The sequence below is a fragment of the Perognathus longimembris genome, chromosome 13 (genome assembly GCF_023159225.1).
Source record: "Perognathus longimembris pacificus isolate PPM17 chromosome 13, ASM2315922v1, whole genome shotgun sequence".
Taxonomy (NCBI): Eukaryota; Metazoa; Chordata; class Mammalia; order Rodentia; family Heteromyidae; genus Perognathus; species Perognathus longimembris.
The window spans coordinates 1,327,720-1,344,052 of NC_063173.1; the positions used below are offsets into that span (position 1 = coordinate 1,327,720).

Consider the following 16,333-nt stretch of genomic DNA (forward strand, 5'->3'; position numbering starts at 1 on the left):
CAGATAGCTCTGAGGCGCAAAAAGGAGGGACCGGCCAGCTGTGGAGCGGACACCGGAACCCCGATCTCTCCAGCTCCGGCCCGTTCCGGCGGCGCCCTCAGTCTCCTGGGATTGGAGGCCAGACGCGGGTGCGGAGCTCTGCACGCCCCGCCCAGCCCGGCCTCTCCCGGCCGCTCAGCCTGTGCGGAGGACGGAGGTCTGGGTTCTGCCGTGCCGGGGGCTTGAGGGTGGACGGGAGACTCGGGGCACCGGGGCCCGGGTCTCTGCAATCGGTACAGTGGGGACGGCTTTGGACCCCTTGAGAGGAGGATGCCTTTCCTGACATCGCCACGTCCCCTTCGCTCCCCCTAGGCCCCCTCCGCCCGGCCCGCCGCGAGGCAGGCCAGCGCCGGTACCCGGGCCACAGGGCCTCCCCCAGTCAGCTCCGGGCTGCCGCAGGGGGTTAGGAATGTATTTCCCTCTTCCTCCGTCGCCGGTGATCTGCTCGCTCAGCCGTGCCCGGGCTTCCGCTGCCCCGGTGCTGAGCCACCCAGCCCCTCCGAGGCTGGGGGCGGGGGGCGTGTCTGCAGTTCCCCTTGCCCTCTCCCCTCCACGGACCCGTCCGCCCACCGCAGCTTCCGCCCCCGGAGGTGGCGAGGGCTGGCAGGCTGGGGGGGGGGGAGCGGAAGGGGAGGCAGCCAGGTGACCCCGGAGCGAGGGCTCCCCCATTTCTAGAGCCTTTAGTCTCTGCCTCTGACCTGTGTCCTAGGACTCGCCTTCGGGCGGAGCGCCTCCCTCCCCGCCCCCGGGCACCGGGTAGGTGCTGGCCTCCCAGAACCATGTGGTAAAGAGCCTTAGTCCCAGCCACGTGCCAGTAGCTCACGCCTGTCATCCTGCCTACTCAAGAGGCTGAGAACCACAGTTCAAATCCAGCCCAGGCAGGAAAGTCTGTGAGATTCTAATCTCCAAGCAACCATCCCAAGGCCAGAAGCGAAGCTGTGTTCACGTGGTAGAGCTCACCTTGAGCAAAGAGAAAGCTTGTGGTCAGTGCCTAGACCCGGAGTTCAAGTCCTAAGACCAGCAAACATAAACAAATAGAAGGGGGCTGGGATATGGCCTAGTGGCAAGAGCGCTCGCCTCCTGTACATGAGGCCCTGGGTTCGATTCCTCAGCACCACATATACAGAAAATGGCCAGAAGTGGCGCTGTGGCTCAAGTGGTAGAGTGCTAGCCTTGAGCAAAAAGAAGCCAGGGACAGTGCTCAGGCCCTGAGTTCAAGGCCCAGGACTGGCAAAAAAAAATAATAATAAAATAAATAAATAAACAAATAGAAGGATCCTCAGTCTGGCGTTTGTTCAAAATGGGCAGAAACCTCCCCTTGCCCGAGTGGAGACAGAGAGGCCGCGAGGATTAGAACTCGGCAGGCTCTGGGGAAGACCTGCCGGGAGTCAAGGGCACCCGGGCTGCGTCTCCCGACCACACGGCCGTCCCCCAAGAGGCCCCATCTTCCAAGCCAGGGGGGAGGGGACAGACAAGGGGCCCCTCCCTCCCCCCTCGGTGTGTGGGTCCCAGGGAGCCCCCCAGCTGCTGCGAGCCCCGGTTGGAGCCACGTCACCGATGGTAGCGGACGCGACAAGGCAGCCCTGGGCCGGGCCGGTGCCGGAGGCCGGTGCGGCCCTGCGGGTGAAATGACCAAGCCCAGGCCTGGTGGGGCACGACCCCGGCGACCCAGGGGAGTCCAGCCTCGCCCACCGCGACGCCGGCTCTGCGCCCCCCCCGGAGCCTGGGCTCCCCCCCCCGGGGCCTGGGCTCCCCCCACCCGGGGCCTGGGCTCTCCCCCCCACCCGGGGCCTGGGCTCCCCCCCCCGGGGCCTGGGCTCCCCCCCCCCCCCGGGGCCTGGGCTCTCCCTCCCCCCCGGGGCCTGGGCTCCCCCCCCCCGGGGCCTGGGCTCTCCCCCCCCCCGGGGCCTGGGCTCCCCCCCGGGCCTCGGGGCTCCGCAGCGCTCAGGGGCAGGCCTGGCCGGCCCGGGAGGCCACGTCCCACGGCACCGCCGCGCCTTCGAAAGGCTTTCAGCTCCCCGTTGTTTCGTGGGGGCTTGGGGGCAGCGTGTGCGTTGCTCAGGCCGGTCTCAGCTCCGGGGGAGAAACCGGACGCGGTGTGGCCGACACGCACCGACTGGCCGGGGCTGTGGTTGCGGGAAGCCCGGAGGGAAGGGCTGTGCTTCTGAAACTGGTTTGGCTTCTCGCAGCTCTGCGCCCCCCCGGGTCTCCCCTCCCCTCGGGGACGACGCTTCCGATGGGCCGGGCTCAGGTGGGCTCCGTCTCCAGCAAAGGGCGCTGGGTGGGCAGGCGGGACGGGAGTCTGCACTTCCTGGCTGGAATGCAGGCTAGTGGCCCCACACCTGGAGGACAAGGCCCGAGTTCTCCGCTGGGGGAGAGACCTGCTCCCGCCCCACCGTCCGCCGGAGACCTGCTCCCGCCCCACCGTCCACCGGAGACCTGCTCCTGCCCCACCGTACACCGGAGAAACGAGGGCAGGGACTTTTCCACAAAGGTAAGGAAGGCCCGGGAGGCAGGTTCACAGCCACCGGGCCCGGCTAGGCAATCCTAGCGACTGCGGAGGACGAGAGGTGAAGATCAGGGTCGGAAGCCAGCTGGGGCAGAAGAGCTCGGGAGACTCCTACCTCCACTTCGCCCGCACGAAGTCAGAAGGAAGCAGACGCCTGTCATCCCCACCACTCAGGAGGCTGAGATCTCAGGGTCACGGTTCAAAGCCAGCCCAGAAGCCAGGAAGGTCGCTGAGACCCTTAGATCCAGTTAAGCACCAAAAACGTTGGAAGTGGCGCTGCAGCTCAAGTGGCAGAGCGCTAGCCTTGAGCAAAAGAAGCTCAGGGATGGTGCCCGGGCGCTGAGTTCAAGCCCCAGGACTGGTGCGTGTGCGTGCGTGCGCACACACACACACACACACACACACAGCTAAGGGAGGTGATTACGTACCAACGCCATTTCCCAATGTTGGCATCTCGGAAGTGGGTCATCCCCTCTTGCCGGAGTCCCTGTCTCTGGGGCGTCCCGGGAGTGGCTAATGCTGCCCCTCTCTGCCTGCGTACCCCCCCGAGGGGGGCGGGCGCTCACCCTCCTCCACTGTGGAGCCGCTGGGAGGGGTGCTCCTCCCGCTCCCTGCCCCTGGCCCCGCCTCCCCTCTGCTCTCTGACAACCCCCGGTGTTGGGGTGAAGCAGCACAGCCGGGCGGATCGCCGGCACCGCGGCTCCCGCCCAGGCCCGGGGTCTGTGTCCACCGTGGCCCGGCACCGGCCTTCCACAGCCACCCCGCCTGGGCTTCGGCTCAGCCCTGGCCCTGTCTGGGAGCCGCGGCGTTGTCCTCACCTGGAGAGCAGGAGGAGGGACATTTCCTGCCCGGGGCCGCGGCGGGGGGTGATGCATGCGAAACGCCTTGATAAAGGTTAGCCGGTCCTTCCCCGCCAGGTACGTAACCCGTTCCAGATGGAAGGCTCCCCGGAGCCCCGCTCCGCCGGTGTAAATAACACGCAGGTGGGGAGACGCTGTCGGGTGGCGGGCGGGAGTGGAGGGGGGCCGAGGGTGGGTCAGGGCAGGGTAAGTGGGGGGCTCGGGCCGCTGGCAGGAAGAGCGATGGGAAGGAAAATGAGGGGGATGAGGGCCAGCCCCCCCACCGGAGGCCGGGCATGCCGGACCTGGGAGCCTGGGCTCGGCCCAGACAGGCGGAGGGGAGGGCTGGGGGGCGCCGGGCACCTCCCGTCCAGACACACGGGGGGCGAGCGGGGAAGGGGGTGAGGAGGGGCCCCCCGGGGGGCGGGCACGGCCGGGGGGGGCGTGCTCCGTGGTGGGGGCAGTGCTGTCAGAGGAGGGCCGGGCAGGCCCCGAGCCCCTGGCCTAGCGCCTCGACGCCTCCTTTCCACTCCCAGACCCCCGCGGGCGGCGCTGCAGACGCAGGGAGGCCGGAGGACAGGGGAGGGCCGGGCCGGGCCAGTCGCTAGGGCGCGGGTTCAAGCAGCGCCTCTGAGGGCGTTGCCGGGTCCTGTCCTGTCCTCAGCCATCTTGGACCCAGGTGAGGGATAGTTTTCTAAGCCCTGCCACGGTGATGGGCTCCTGTGTGCATTGCAGCTGTCGTGGGGGGGGAGGCTGGCGGACAGGCCTCCCCCTCCCCCTCCCCCTCCTCCCCTCCCTCCCCCTCCCCCTCCCCCTCCCCCTCCCATTCCACCACGTGAGCCACAGCGCCGCCTCTGGCAAGAGTCTCACGGGTTCTCCTGCCCAGGCTGGCTTTGAACTTGCGATCCTCGGCTCGCGGCTCCGCTGTGTGTCGAGGTGACAGGCATGTGCCACCGGCCCTCAGCGGGCGGGTCTCGCGGTGAAGGCGGGGCCCCGGGGCTCACGCCGTCGGGAGGAAGGGAGGGCCAGGCGGCCGGGGGAGGTTGACAGCCGTCAGCGGACAACACTTAACGCAAGCTGACGGCTTGATGGTGGAAATGTGGATGCGGCGCGGTGACGTGGAGGAGATCCAGACGGCCTGGGCTCCCCTGAGCAGCCGCAGCCAGCGCCCCAGTTGCTGGGGCAACAGGAAAGACTTGGGGATGAAATCACGAGGCTCAAGCCAGGTAGGGGGCTGGGGCCTGGCCTCGGGCCGCTGTCTCACTGTTAACCCTTCCCTCACAGAGGGCTGGGGCGGGGGGGGGCTCCCCCAAGGGCAGTCGGACCCCCAGGTCCAGGAGAGAATGGCGCCAGGCTTCGGGCGCCATGGAGACAGAGGTGGACCCGAGCCACCTACCTACGGGTGAGTCCCTGGACCCCGCACAGGGCCTGGCAAGGAGCGCACCTTGCTCGCTCTGCCCTGCCCTGCCCTGCGCTGCCCTGCCCTGCCCCGCCCCGCCCTGCCCTGCGCTGCCCTGCCCTGCCCTGCCCTGCCCCGCCCCGAGCTTCCCTGCCCCGCCCCACCCCCGCCCCGCCCCGCCCCGCCCTGTGCTGCCCTGCGCTGCCCCGCCCCGCGCTGCCCTGCCTGCCCTGCCCTGCCCTGCCCTACCCCGCCCCGAGCTGCCCTGCCCCACCCCCGCCCCGCCCCGCCCCGCCCCGCCCTGTGCTGCCCTGCCCTGCCTGCCCTGCCCTGCCCTGCCCTGCCCCGCCCCGCCCCGCCCCGCCCTGCGCTGCCCTGCCCTGCCCTGCCCTGCCCTGCCCTGCGCTGCCCTGCGCTGCCCGCCCTGCCCTGCCCTGCCCTGCGCTGCCCTGCCCCTGCCCCGCCCCGCCCCGCCCCGCCCTGCGCTGCCCTGCCCTGCCCTGCCCTGCCCTGCCTGCCCTGCCCCGCCCTGCCCTGCGCTGCCCTGCCCTGCCTGCCCTGCCCCGCCCTGCGCTGTCCTGCCCTGCCCTGCCCTACCCCGCCCCGAGCTGCCCTGCCCCACCCCCGCCCCGCCCCGCCCCGCCCCCGCCCTGTGCTGCCCTGCCCTGCCTGCCCTGCCCTGCCCTGCCCCGCCCCGCCCTGCCCTGCCCTGCCCCGCCCCGCCCCGCCCCGCCCTGCGCTGCCCCGCCCTGCCCTGCCCTGCCCTGCCTGCCCTGCCCCGCCCTGCCCTGCCCCGCCCTGCCCTGCCCTGCCCTGCCCTGCGCTGCCCTGCCCTGCCCTGCCTGCCCTGCCCCTGCTCCTGCCTGCCCTGCCCCGCCCCGCCCTGCCCTGCGCTGCCCTGCCCTGTGCTGCCCTGCCCTGCCCTGCCCTGCCCTGCGCTGCCCCGCCCTGCCCTGCCCCGCCCCGCCCCGCCCCGCCCCCGCCCCGCCCCGCCCCGCCCTGCCCCGCCCCGCCCCGCCCCGCCCCCCGCCCTGCCCCGCCCCGCCCCGCCCCGCCCCGCCCCGCCCTGCCCCGCCCCGCCCTGCCCCGCCCCCGCCCTGCCCCGCCCCGCCCTGCCCCGCCCCCGCCCCGCCCCGCCCTGCCCCGCCCCGCCCTGCCCTGCGCTGCCCTGCCCTGCCCTGCCCTGCCCTGCCCTGCCCTGTGTGACGGATGTGTGGCTCCCTGGGAAGCAGGGAGCGCAGGCCACGTCAGGAGGTGACACCGCGGGTCAGGGGACGCCGAGCTCGGAAAGGGCGAGCCACCAGGCCAACCGCCAGCGGCAGGCCGGGCAGTATCGGGCTCTCCCTCAGCCCCAGACCCCAGGGACTTGCTGCTGCCATTCTCGCTCCGCAGGGCGATCTGAGAGGATCACGGTTCAAAGTCAGCCCACGCGGGAAGGCCGGGAGGGCCTCACCTTCCCACGACCGGCAGAAGGCCAGAGGCGAGCCGCGAGTGAGGAGACCCAGGGACAGAGCCCGGGGCCCGGGTTCACACCCAGGGCTGGCACCCAGGCTTCCCAGGAGGACAGTTTTCTACTCAGGCCTCCCAGAGGTGACCTTGGCTGTGCCCCTGACCGGGGGGCGGGGGGGGCTCCTCTCACCTCCAGACCCCCCTGCCCCGGTGTGGGGTCCTGACCTGGGGCGGAGCCTGAGGCCGCAGCGGTGGGGGCCTGGCCTTCCAGCGGGTTCCGCCCCCCGAACTCTATGGCGGACCCAGAAGCGATAGAGAGGTCCCCCCGGGAGAGCGTGAGCGGGCCCTGGGGGGGGCACAGCCGGCGCCCTCGGGGTGTGGGCTCTAATGGGGGGAGCCCTGCCGAGCCACGGCACGTGAGGAAGACGAGAAGGGAGAAGGACAGGGGCACAGGGACAGGGCGGGGAGGTCGCACGGAGCCCCCTCGCAGCCCTGTGCCGGCAGTTCCCCGCGGGGGGCTCCCCGCAAGTGGGGCAGCCCGGCCCAGCGCCCCGTGGCTGTGCCCGCGTTGTACTGTCCCTCCAGGAGGAGGAGGATTCAGGACGGTAGCCACGCGCCCGTGGCCCACGCCTGTAATGAGAAAAAAGAAAGCCGTCGGGTCATTCCCCGCACCGCTGCCGCGCGCGTTTACGTGCGTGAGTTCCGTGCGTGTGTCCTCTCAGTCCTGCGGTGACACACCTGGGACTGGAAATGCGGGATGACACGGCGACGCTGTATGTCAAACCGTTTCCCGCAGCGGCCGCTCCACTTTGCATTTTTTACCGGCGCTGCGCGAGGGTTCGTTTCTCTATGCCCTTGACAATGCTTGTTACTTTCTGTCTTTTATTATTATTATTACCATAGCCAACATCGTAGGTGTGTTGTGATGCCGCATTCTGGTTTCCATTTCTTCAGCGGTTCACGGTAAAGAGCATCGTTCCGCGTACTTTTGGCATTCGATCAACAAAACCCAGTGGCGAATCCAAGATCACGAAGATCTGCACCTTTGTTTCCTCCCAAGAACGTACGTCCAGGTCCTCGACCCATCCGGTTGTCTCCTGGCTGGTTTTGGTTTTCTGAGTGGGTGTGCGTGTGTGCGTGTGTGCGTGCGCGTGCTGGTCCTCGAGCTTGAACGCGGGGCTTGAGTGCTACCCCTCAAGACAGCACCCAACCGCTCCATCCACAGCCCTGCTTCTCGCCTTTCGGGTGGTTAATTGGAGATAAGTGTCTCAGGGGCCTTCCGGGCCCCGGATGATTTTGAACCTGGATCCTCAGGGTCTGCCCGGGGAGGGGGGTGGGGCCGAGGCTGCTCAGGCGGCAGGCCTTGCTCAGGCCGGGCTGGGACAGGAGCCGGCCCCCCTTCCCTGAGAACACAGCCCTTGGTGTGTGAGGAGGGAGGCTCTGGATACCAGGCGGGGAGAGCGAGGCTGCTCACGCCTCGAACCCCAGCTCCCTGCGAGGCTGGGATCCCAGGGTCAGCGTTCAAAGCCAGCTCCTGGCAGATAAATCTGGCAGACCGTTGTTTGTCTGTTGGCCTGTTGTGGGGGCTGTCCCTGGGCTCTTTTCTTGGCTCCAGGCTAGCACTCTACCACGTCAAGCCCCAGCGCTACTCCTGGTTGTTGGGTGGTTACTCGGCGATAAGAGTCTCATGGACTTTCCTGCCGGGGCTGGTTTTGAACCTCCGTCCTTGGATCTCAGCCTCCTGACGAGCTACGACTACAGGTGTGAGGCACCGGCACCCCGCGCAACCAGAAGACTCTTAAACGGCAGGAAGCCAGAGGCAGAGCTCCGCCGGTGCTCTGTTCTCATCGACACTGGCCTCCTTCTACAGATACCCGGGGCCCTCACAGCTTGGGGTGTCCTGGTTTATGTCACACCTGACACCTTCCCGTAGCCTTCCGTGCTTCCTACACACCCGCAAAAAACCAGCCCCTGCCAAGAACGGCACCCTGCCCCTGCCCCCAGTAAGCTACGCAGAGTGCTGGGTGCTCTTCCTTCCGTGGCAAAGGCTCTTGATTGTGTGTGTGATTGTTTCCCCGTCCCTGTGCCTGCCCCGAGGACCCGGCTGGGTGTGAGCTGGGCGTGAGAGCCCCCGTGTCGCGCTGAGCGCAAAGGCCTGAGTCACGTCCCGGGTCCCGGGGCTGTCGGGGCCCTGTGCCCGCGTTGCACTCTTTGTTTTCTCTTTGTTTTTGGAGGGCGTGTGTGCTGGTCACGGGGCTTTGAACTCAAGGTCTGGGCATTGTCCCCGAGCTTTTGTGCCTCAAAGTTTATTGCTCTCCCCAGTTGAGCCACAGCCCCACTTCTGCTTTTTGGTAGTTGGTTGTACGTCAGGGGCCGTGGACTTTCCTGTGTGGGCTGGCTGTGAACCCGCAATCCTCAGATCTCAGCCTCCTGAGTAGCTAGGATGGCAGGCCTCAGCTCACTGGGTACCTGGCTCCTTTGTTCTTTCTCGTACAGGGAAGGAAGAGAAGGAAGAAGTCCTGAAGGAAATCGGTTCCTGGCACCCTACACACTTCTGTTCTCGTCTACAGACCCGGGGTCCCTTCAGGAAGGGCCTGGTGCCTGTCCTTGCTTCCCGTCTCTAGCCTTGCTTGGGGCCCCTCAGAAGCTCAGCCGGACCGGATGACTTGGCTTTGGCATGGATATCACTGTTGTGAGACCCCTGGGGAGCCAGAACTGGGGGTACCCAGCCATCAGAAGGGCCTCCGCCCGAGTGTGAAAGCCTGTCAGCACAAGAACACCAGCCCTGCCCAGTCAGCCGCCTTGCTAAGACTTTAAAACCACCACATATTAGTTGTACAGGGGGAGTTTCCTAATCCCCCATTGAGTGTGTGTGCGTGTGTGTGCGCGTGTGTGCGTGTGCCTGTTGTGTGTATACCGAGGTTTGAACTCGGGACCAGCACCAGAGGTGGACCTTGTGCTGCGGTCCAAAGCCCCGGGCCTCTGCCCCGTGGCCCCAAGCACACGGGGGACGCACGGCGCGGAGCCCTCTGGCTCGGCCATGAAGACGGGGGCCCCGGGGACGTGAGGGGACCCACCCGCGGACACCTGCACAGCCAGGCGGCAACCGAGCTCTGCCCGGCCCGGCCTGGCCGCTCACCGTGAAGTCTGTAAGCTTAGAGAAGCCAGGCGCGGGTGGCGCGTGCCTGTAATTCTAGCTACGCAGGACGCTCAGTTCTGAGGTCCGTGGTTCAAAGCAGCTGGGGCGGAAAAGTCCCCGAGAGACTCTTATCTCTAACCACGCAAACACTGGAAGTGGCGCTGTGGCTCAGAGCGATGAGAGCCAGCCCTGAGCAAAAGAGTGCAGGGACAGCACCCAGGACCCGAGTTCAAGCCCCACAGCCTCACCGAAAGAGAGAGGCAGAGAGAGGCAGAGAGGGAGGGAAGAGAGACAGAGAGAGGCAGAGAGAGGCAGAGAGGGAGGCAGAGAGGGAGGAAGGCTTCTGCCAGAGTGATGCTCGTAGCCCAAGGATGGCTGAAACGACTTAGTCAAGTCCCAATCTTCACTTGCGGAGGAAAACCTGACGTCAGCAAGGGCTGGCCAAGGTCATGTAGGTCACACAGCCCATCTGAAGACTAGGCAGGGCTGGAGGCTTTCTGAGATCCTGCACTTAAAAGAGTTCCATTCCAGAGGAAGCTCTGCTGTTCTGGAAGAAACTCCAGGCCTTTCCAGAATCTGGGCAGCTGTGGGCTGGAATCAGGGGAAGTGGTTTAGGTGGGGGGGGGGGGGTAGGGGAGCCAGAAGGTGGGGGAAGGCAGTGGAAATTTCTCTGCCAAACCAAAAGGTAGGTTCGCTTTGACAATTGTCTGAATTTTCTCAACTTGTTAGAGTTCTGTAACTGATTTTGTATTTGAAGGCGATACGTTGCATGGTTAGAGATGGTCTGGAATCCAGGGCCGTCCCGGCCGTGCCCGGCTTTATAAATAGAGGCCTTTCTCAGGAAGGCTGCCACGGAGGCAAAGGAGCCCAAGGCCGCAGCTCGGCAAACAGTGCCGTGGCCGGTCCACCGGGATGCCGCCCCTCGGAGACGGGAGGCGGGAGACGGGAGGCGGGAGACGGGAGGCGGGAGACGGGAGGCGGAGACGGGAGACGGAGGCGGGAGGCGGGAGACGGGAGGCGGGAGGCGGGAGACGGGAGACGGGAGACAGGCGACAGGAGACAGGCCTGCGCCACCGCCACCGCCACAGCCACCGCCACCACCACCGCCACCGGGTGAGGCCAAGCCACGCACGCACGCTGCGCTTGGGACAGCCACCCCACCCCGTCACCAGAGCCAGCCTCCTGAGGAGGAGGAGGGCGTGGCTGGCTGGCCCGGCTCCCGTTTGCCCAGGGGCGGGAGGGGGGGCATCACCCAAGCCCAGGTGAGGTCCCAAGTGACGGCCCCCCGCCATCCCGTTCTCCGCGGAGCCCCGCGCGCACCCGGGGCCTGGGAGCCGGGCGGGCTCCGGGCGGCCTCCCCCGGGCGCCGCCCTGTAGCTGGCTAGCGAGCCTTTGCCCTTCAGATGCCGGCTCCTCGCGGGCGGGCGGGCGGTGGCCGTCGGTCCTGCTTTCTCACCTCGTCGGGCGGTAGAGGAGCGGCTGTGGGCGCCATCGCCGGGTGGATGCCCGGCTCAGGCTCACCGCGGCGTGGCCTTGCCCCAGAGTACAGACGTGGACCCGGAGGCCGCCCGGCCCGCGCACCTCGCTCTGGGAGGGCCCCCAAACGGCCTGCAGAACTTGCTGGCGCCCCCGCGGACGGCACCCCGCTCCGCCCGCAGGCCCCCCGGCTCCGCTGACCGGGTGGGGTCGCGCGAGACCTGACAATGTAGATTCGAGCGTGTTCCCGGGCACAGGCCCCCGTGACGGCCGCGGCTAACTCGGGGGCGAGAGGTCGGGGGAGCAGGAAGGAGCTCGGACGAGCGCGGCCCTGGCATCCCGCCCCGAACTCGCCCCGTGCAGCCTGGGTTTCTCCTTCTATAGAACAAGTGGCGACGCACGCCTGCAGTCCTAGCCGCCCGGGACACTGGGACCCAGGGCCACCGTGCTTCGTCTCCCTGGGCAGGAAAGCCCTGGAGACTCTTCACCTCCAAGTGGCCGCCAGAAAACCGCAAGCAGAGCCGTGGCTCAAGTGGAAAAAACACTAGCCTCGAGCACACACGCTCAGAGGCAGCGCCCAGGCCCTGAGTTCAAGACCCACGACTACCACTACCCACCAGCAAACAGAAGAGAGCAGACACAGTCGCTCCCACGGGGCTCTGTGTGGAAGACACGGCTGTGCGCACGGAGCCCGGAACAACGTCGCACCCCCCGACGGTGACCGGGGTGGCCCCGGGGGCTGACGAGCTCCGCGGCCGTCCTCCTCCCCCGGCACCCCGAGTCGGGAAGCTCACCCCGTCCCGCGTCCCGGCTGCTCGCTGTGGCAGCCTGCACAAAGCGGCCTGTGTCCGCCGCTCGCCGCCCCACCGTGTGTCCAGTGGGTTTCTATTTCAGTTGCTGTAAAAATATCACCTTTGATCTCAGCGTGTGGCTCTCTATAAAAAAAGACGAAGAAGAAACCACCAACAGGCCGGGCTCCCTCCCCCGCCCCCCGCCCCTCCTCCCTCGCCCCTGCATTCTGTCCTCTTCCCTCCTCTCTGGCTCTCCCGGGCCGGCACCTGCCCCCGCCGGGATCCGGCAGCCCCGTCCCCCAGGGGCTCCGGGCCGGCACCTGCCCCCGCCGGGATCCGTCAGCCCCGTCCCCCCAGGGGCTCTGGCTGGAGGGCCACGCGAGCGGCAAGGGCGGGAAGGAGGCCTCTTCTTCCTCTTCTCCCCTGGCCTCCCCTCCCCGCTCTGGAGCCAAGTCTCTCCGAGCCTCCGCGGGGCCGGGTCTGGGCGCTCCTCCAGCCGCCTTCGGGCGCGTGGTATCCATCAGGGCCCCGCATCTGCGCAGGCTCCAGGGCTCCCCCGAGGGCAGCCAGCCCGGCCCGGGGACCCGAACACGCCTGCAGGCCATGCGCTCGAGGGGCCGAGCCGCCCGGGCCCGGGAGGACTGGCCCCCAGCCACGCCGGGCCGAGGGGTGTCCCTGCCCCCCGCACACCTGCAAGCCGCCCCTCTGTCTAGTGAGCTCATCGCCGGGGCTCTGGGCCGCGGGCGCATTGGGCCCAGGACGCGCGCGCGCCTTGGGCCTGACTCACACCGGTGTGTGCGGCCGTGAGCTGTTCCCCTGGCCTCAGCTTTTCCAGAAAGACAAAATGCCCGTCATTCAACAGCCCTTCTCCAAGGTCACCACCGCCGGCCCACGACCCCTGGGAGCCGCAGACGGGTGCAGCGGGGCAGGGGCCGGGGCGGACAGGGGGACAGGGGCAGGGGGCTGGGGGGCCAGGCACGGGGGGGGGACAGGGGGACAGGGGGCCAGGAGCCGGGGGGCCAGGGGCACAGGGGCACAGGGGGACAGCAGACAGGGACCAGGCACCCGGGGAACAGGGGACAGGGAAATGGGGCAAGGGGACAGGGGGCCAGGGTGCTGGGGGGCCGGGGGATGGGGGGCCGAGGGACCGGGGGCCAGGGCCAGGGGCCAGGCTAGTGGGGGGAATGGAGAGGCTGGGAGCCTGCAGCAGGGGGAGGTCGGGGGGCCCTGTGGGAACGCGGGGCGCAGGCGGCGGCCCCTCCGAGGGCGGAAGGTCGGGGCGTCCAGGCGTCCGGGCCGGGGCCAGGCGGAGGCGGTCCGCCCGGGGCGGGGATCGGCGGGGGCCTGAGTCACGGGGCCCGGCGGGCGCCAGAGGACGCGGCTGCGGGCTCCGGAGCCTCGGTGCCCAGACGGCCGGGTGGGGGGACCGACCGGCGCCGCCTCGCACCCCCGGCCCCCCCCACCGACCGGCCCCGCCGCGCACCCCACCGGCCCCCCACACCGACCCCCCCCACCGACCGGCCCCCGCCGCGCACCCCACCGGCCCCCCCCACCGACCGGCGCCGCCGCGCTCCCCCCGCCCCCCCCACAGGTCCCCCCCCCCCCCGGCCCCGACCGGCCCCGCCCCGCCCCCGCCCCCCCACAGGTCCCCCCACCGGCCCCGACCGGCCCCGCCCCGCCCCCGCCCCCCCACAGGTCCCCCCCCGCCCCGACCGGCCCCGCCCCGCCCCCCGCCCCCCCCCACCGGCCCCCCCACCGACCCCCCCCCACCGACCGGCCCCGCCCCGCACCCCACCGGCCCCCCCCACCGACCGGCGCCGCCGCGCTCCCCCCCCGCCCCCCCCCACAGGTCCCCCCGGGCCGACCGCGCCGCGCCCCCCCGCCCCCCCCCCCCCGGGAGCGCGGCCGCCGCAGCCCCGGGCTCAGTTTCCCGGTCCGGTCGCCGGGCCGCGCGCAGGGTGCGGGGCGCGGGGCCGCGCGCGGCGGGGACGGGCGGGTAACGGAAACCCGTCGGGAGCCCCGGGCCGGCGCCCCGCGTCCAACCGCCCGCCGAGCCAGCGAGCGAGGGCGGCGCCCCGGGCCGGGGGTCGGGGAGGGGGGCGCCGGGCCGGGGCTCCCCGAGGGCGCAACCGGTGAGTCCCCGGGCGCCTGACCGGACCGACCCCCGACCCCGACCCCCGACCCCGACCCCGACCCCCGATCCCCCGACCCGGATCCCCACCCCGACCCCCCATCCCGACCCGACCCCGACCCCCCGACCCCCGATTCCCCCGACCCGGATCCCCACCCGACCCGGATCCCCACCCCGACCCCCCATCCCGACCCGACCCCGACCCCCCGACCCGGATCCCCACCCCGACCCCCCATCCCGACCCGACCCCGACCCCCCGACCCGGATCCCCACCCCGACCCCCCATCCCGACCCGACCCCGACCCCCCGACCCGGATCCCCACCCCGACCCCCCATCCCGACCCGACCCCGACCCCCCGACCCGGATCCCCACCCCGACCCCCCATCCCGACCCGACCCCCCGATCCCGACCCGACCCCCGACCCCCGACCCGACCCCGACCCCCGATCTCCTCATCCCCGACCCCCCGATCCCCCGACCCGACCCCGACCCCGACCCCCCCGACCCTGACCCGACCCCGACCCCCCGACCCGGATCCCGACCCCGACCGCGATCCCGACCCTGACCCGACCCCGCCCCCTCGACCCCGCCCCCTCGACCCCGCCCCCTCGACCCCGCCCCCTCGACCCCGATCCCGACCCCGGTCCCGACCCCGGGCGGTGGCTGAGATCTCGCGGCCCCCCGACCCCCTAACGCCTGGCTGAGCGGCCGCCCGCACCGCCCGGCGCTCCGGGAGCCCAGCGGGACGGACGGACGAACGGGGCGGCGGGGGACGGACGGGACGGACGGGAAGGGACGGGTCCCGCCGAGCCAGCGGCTCCGGAGCCGGGCGGGGCGGGGCCTGGCGGGGGCGGGGCCCGGCGGGGGGCGGGGCCTGGCGGGGGCGGGTCCAGAGCGGGCTGGGCTGCGCCGACTGCGCAGGCGCGGGCTCAGGGCCTCCACTTAGAAAGCGAACTGAGCGCACCGGTGGCCGGCGGCTCGTTGGTCTAGGGGTATGATTCTCGCTTAGGGTGCGAGAGGTCCCGGGTTCAAATCCCCGGACGAGCCCTTCTTTTCTCGCTTCTCTAGACTCAGGCTCCGCGCCGCCCGCCTCTCTTTTCCCGGAGGCCGGGTCCCCCAGCGCCCGCGCGCCCCGCGGAGCGGCTTCCCACCGCGGCCCCGGCTCCTCCGGCGGCCGCGCTCCACCACCACGGACGACGGAGTGGTCCGCGCCGGAGCCAAAAAGGGCTCGTCCGGGATTTGAACCCGGGACCTCTCGGACCCAAACCGAGAATCAATACCCCTAGACCAACGAGCCGGCTGCCGGGGCGGCCCGGGCAGCCCGTACTAGAGGAGCCTCGGCGCGAGCATGCGCGCGCGTGCGCAGGAGCGGCGGGGCCGCGCGGGGCTGGGGGGGGGGGGGGTGGCCCGAGACCGCCGCGCCTCGCCCGCGTCCCCCGCCCGCGCCTCGCCCGCGTCCCCCGCCCGCGCCTCGCCCGCGTCCCCCGCCCGCGCCTCGCCCGCGCCTCGCCCGCGTCCCCCGCCGCGCCGGCGCCGGTGCGGGAGCCCGGGGAGGACTTGGCGGTGTGCGGGTGAAGGCGAGCGCCCCGCGCCGACGCCCAGGCGGCCGCCCCACGGCCCCTGCCCCGCCGGGACCCGCCGCCGGCTCCGAACCCGGGGGAGGGCGCGGGGGGGAGGGCGCGGGGGGAGGGCGCGCGGGGGGCGGGCCGGGGTCCGGGGGAGGGCGCGGGGGGCGGCCGGGGGGCGGGGGAGGGCGCGGGGGGCGGGGCCGGGGTCCGGGGGAGGGCGCGGGGGCGGGCCGGGGTCCGGGGGAGGGCGCGCGGGGCGGGCCGGGGTCCGGGGGAGGGCGCGGGGGGAGGGCGGCTGGAAGGTGGGCGGCGGGCAGCACCGCCCCGGCCGGGCGTCCGCAGGCCTCGCCGCTCCCTCCCCACGCGGGCCGGGCGTCCGCTGGCCTCGCCGCTCCCTCCCCACCCGGCCGGGCGTCCGCAGGCCTCGCCGCTCCCTCCCCACGCGGGCCGGGCGTCCGCAGGCCTCGCCGCTCCCTCCCCACGCGGGCCGGGCGTCCGCAGGCCTCGCCGCTCCCTCCCCACCCCGGCCGGGCGCCCGCAGGCCTCGCCGCTCCCTCCCCACGCGGGCCGGGCGTCCGCAGGCCTCGCCGCTCCCTCCCCACCCCGGCCGGGCGCCCGCAGGCCTCGCCGCTCCCTCCCCACGCGGGCCGGGCGCCGGCAGCCGAGGCGGGGCTGGAACCGGGGCCCTCGGCCCCCGCGGCCTCCCCCTGCCAGGAAGCGGCCTGGGAGCGGGCGGGGTCCGCCGTCGGGGAGGGCGGCCGCCCCGCTCAGGACCCGCTGCCCCCCCCCCGCCCCGCTCAGGACCCGCTCCCCCCCCCCCCGCCCCGCTCAGGACCCGCTCCCCCCCCCCCCCGCCCCGCTCAGGACCCGCTCCCCCCCCCCCCGCCCCGCTCAGGACCCGCTCCCCCCCCCGCCCGCTCAGGACCCGCTCCCCCCCCCCCGCCCCGCTCAGGACCCGCTCCCCCCCCCGCCCCGCTCAGGACCCGCTCCCCC

The 16,333-nt window shown here is 71.7% G+C and overlaps 2 non-coding genes across 2 annotated transcripts; one reads left to right on the forward strand and one right to left on the reverse strand.

The window, feature by feature from the left end:
- The first annotated feature begins 14,747 nt into the window (after positions 1-14,747).
- Trnap-agg lies at positions 14,748-14,820 on the forward strand. Its single transcript has one exon. It is a non-coding gene; the product is annotated as a tRNA-Pro (tRNA).
- A 176-nt stretch (positions 14,821-14,996) lies between these two features.
- Positions 14,997-15,069, reverse strand: Trnap-ugg. Its single transcript has one exon. It is a non-coding gene; the product is annotated as a tRNA-Pro (tRNA).
- Positions 15,070-16,333: the final 1,264 nt, after the last annotated feature.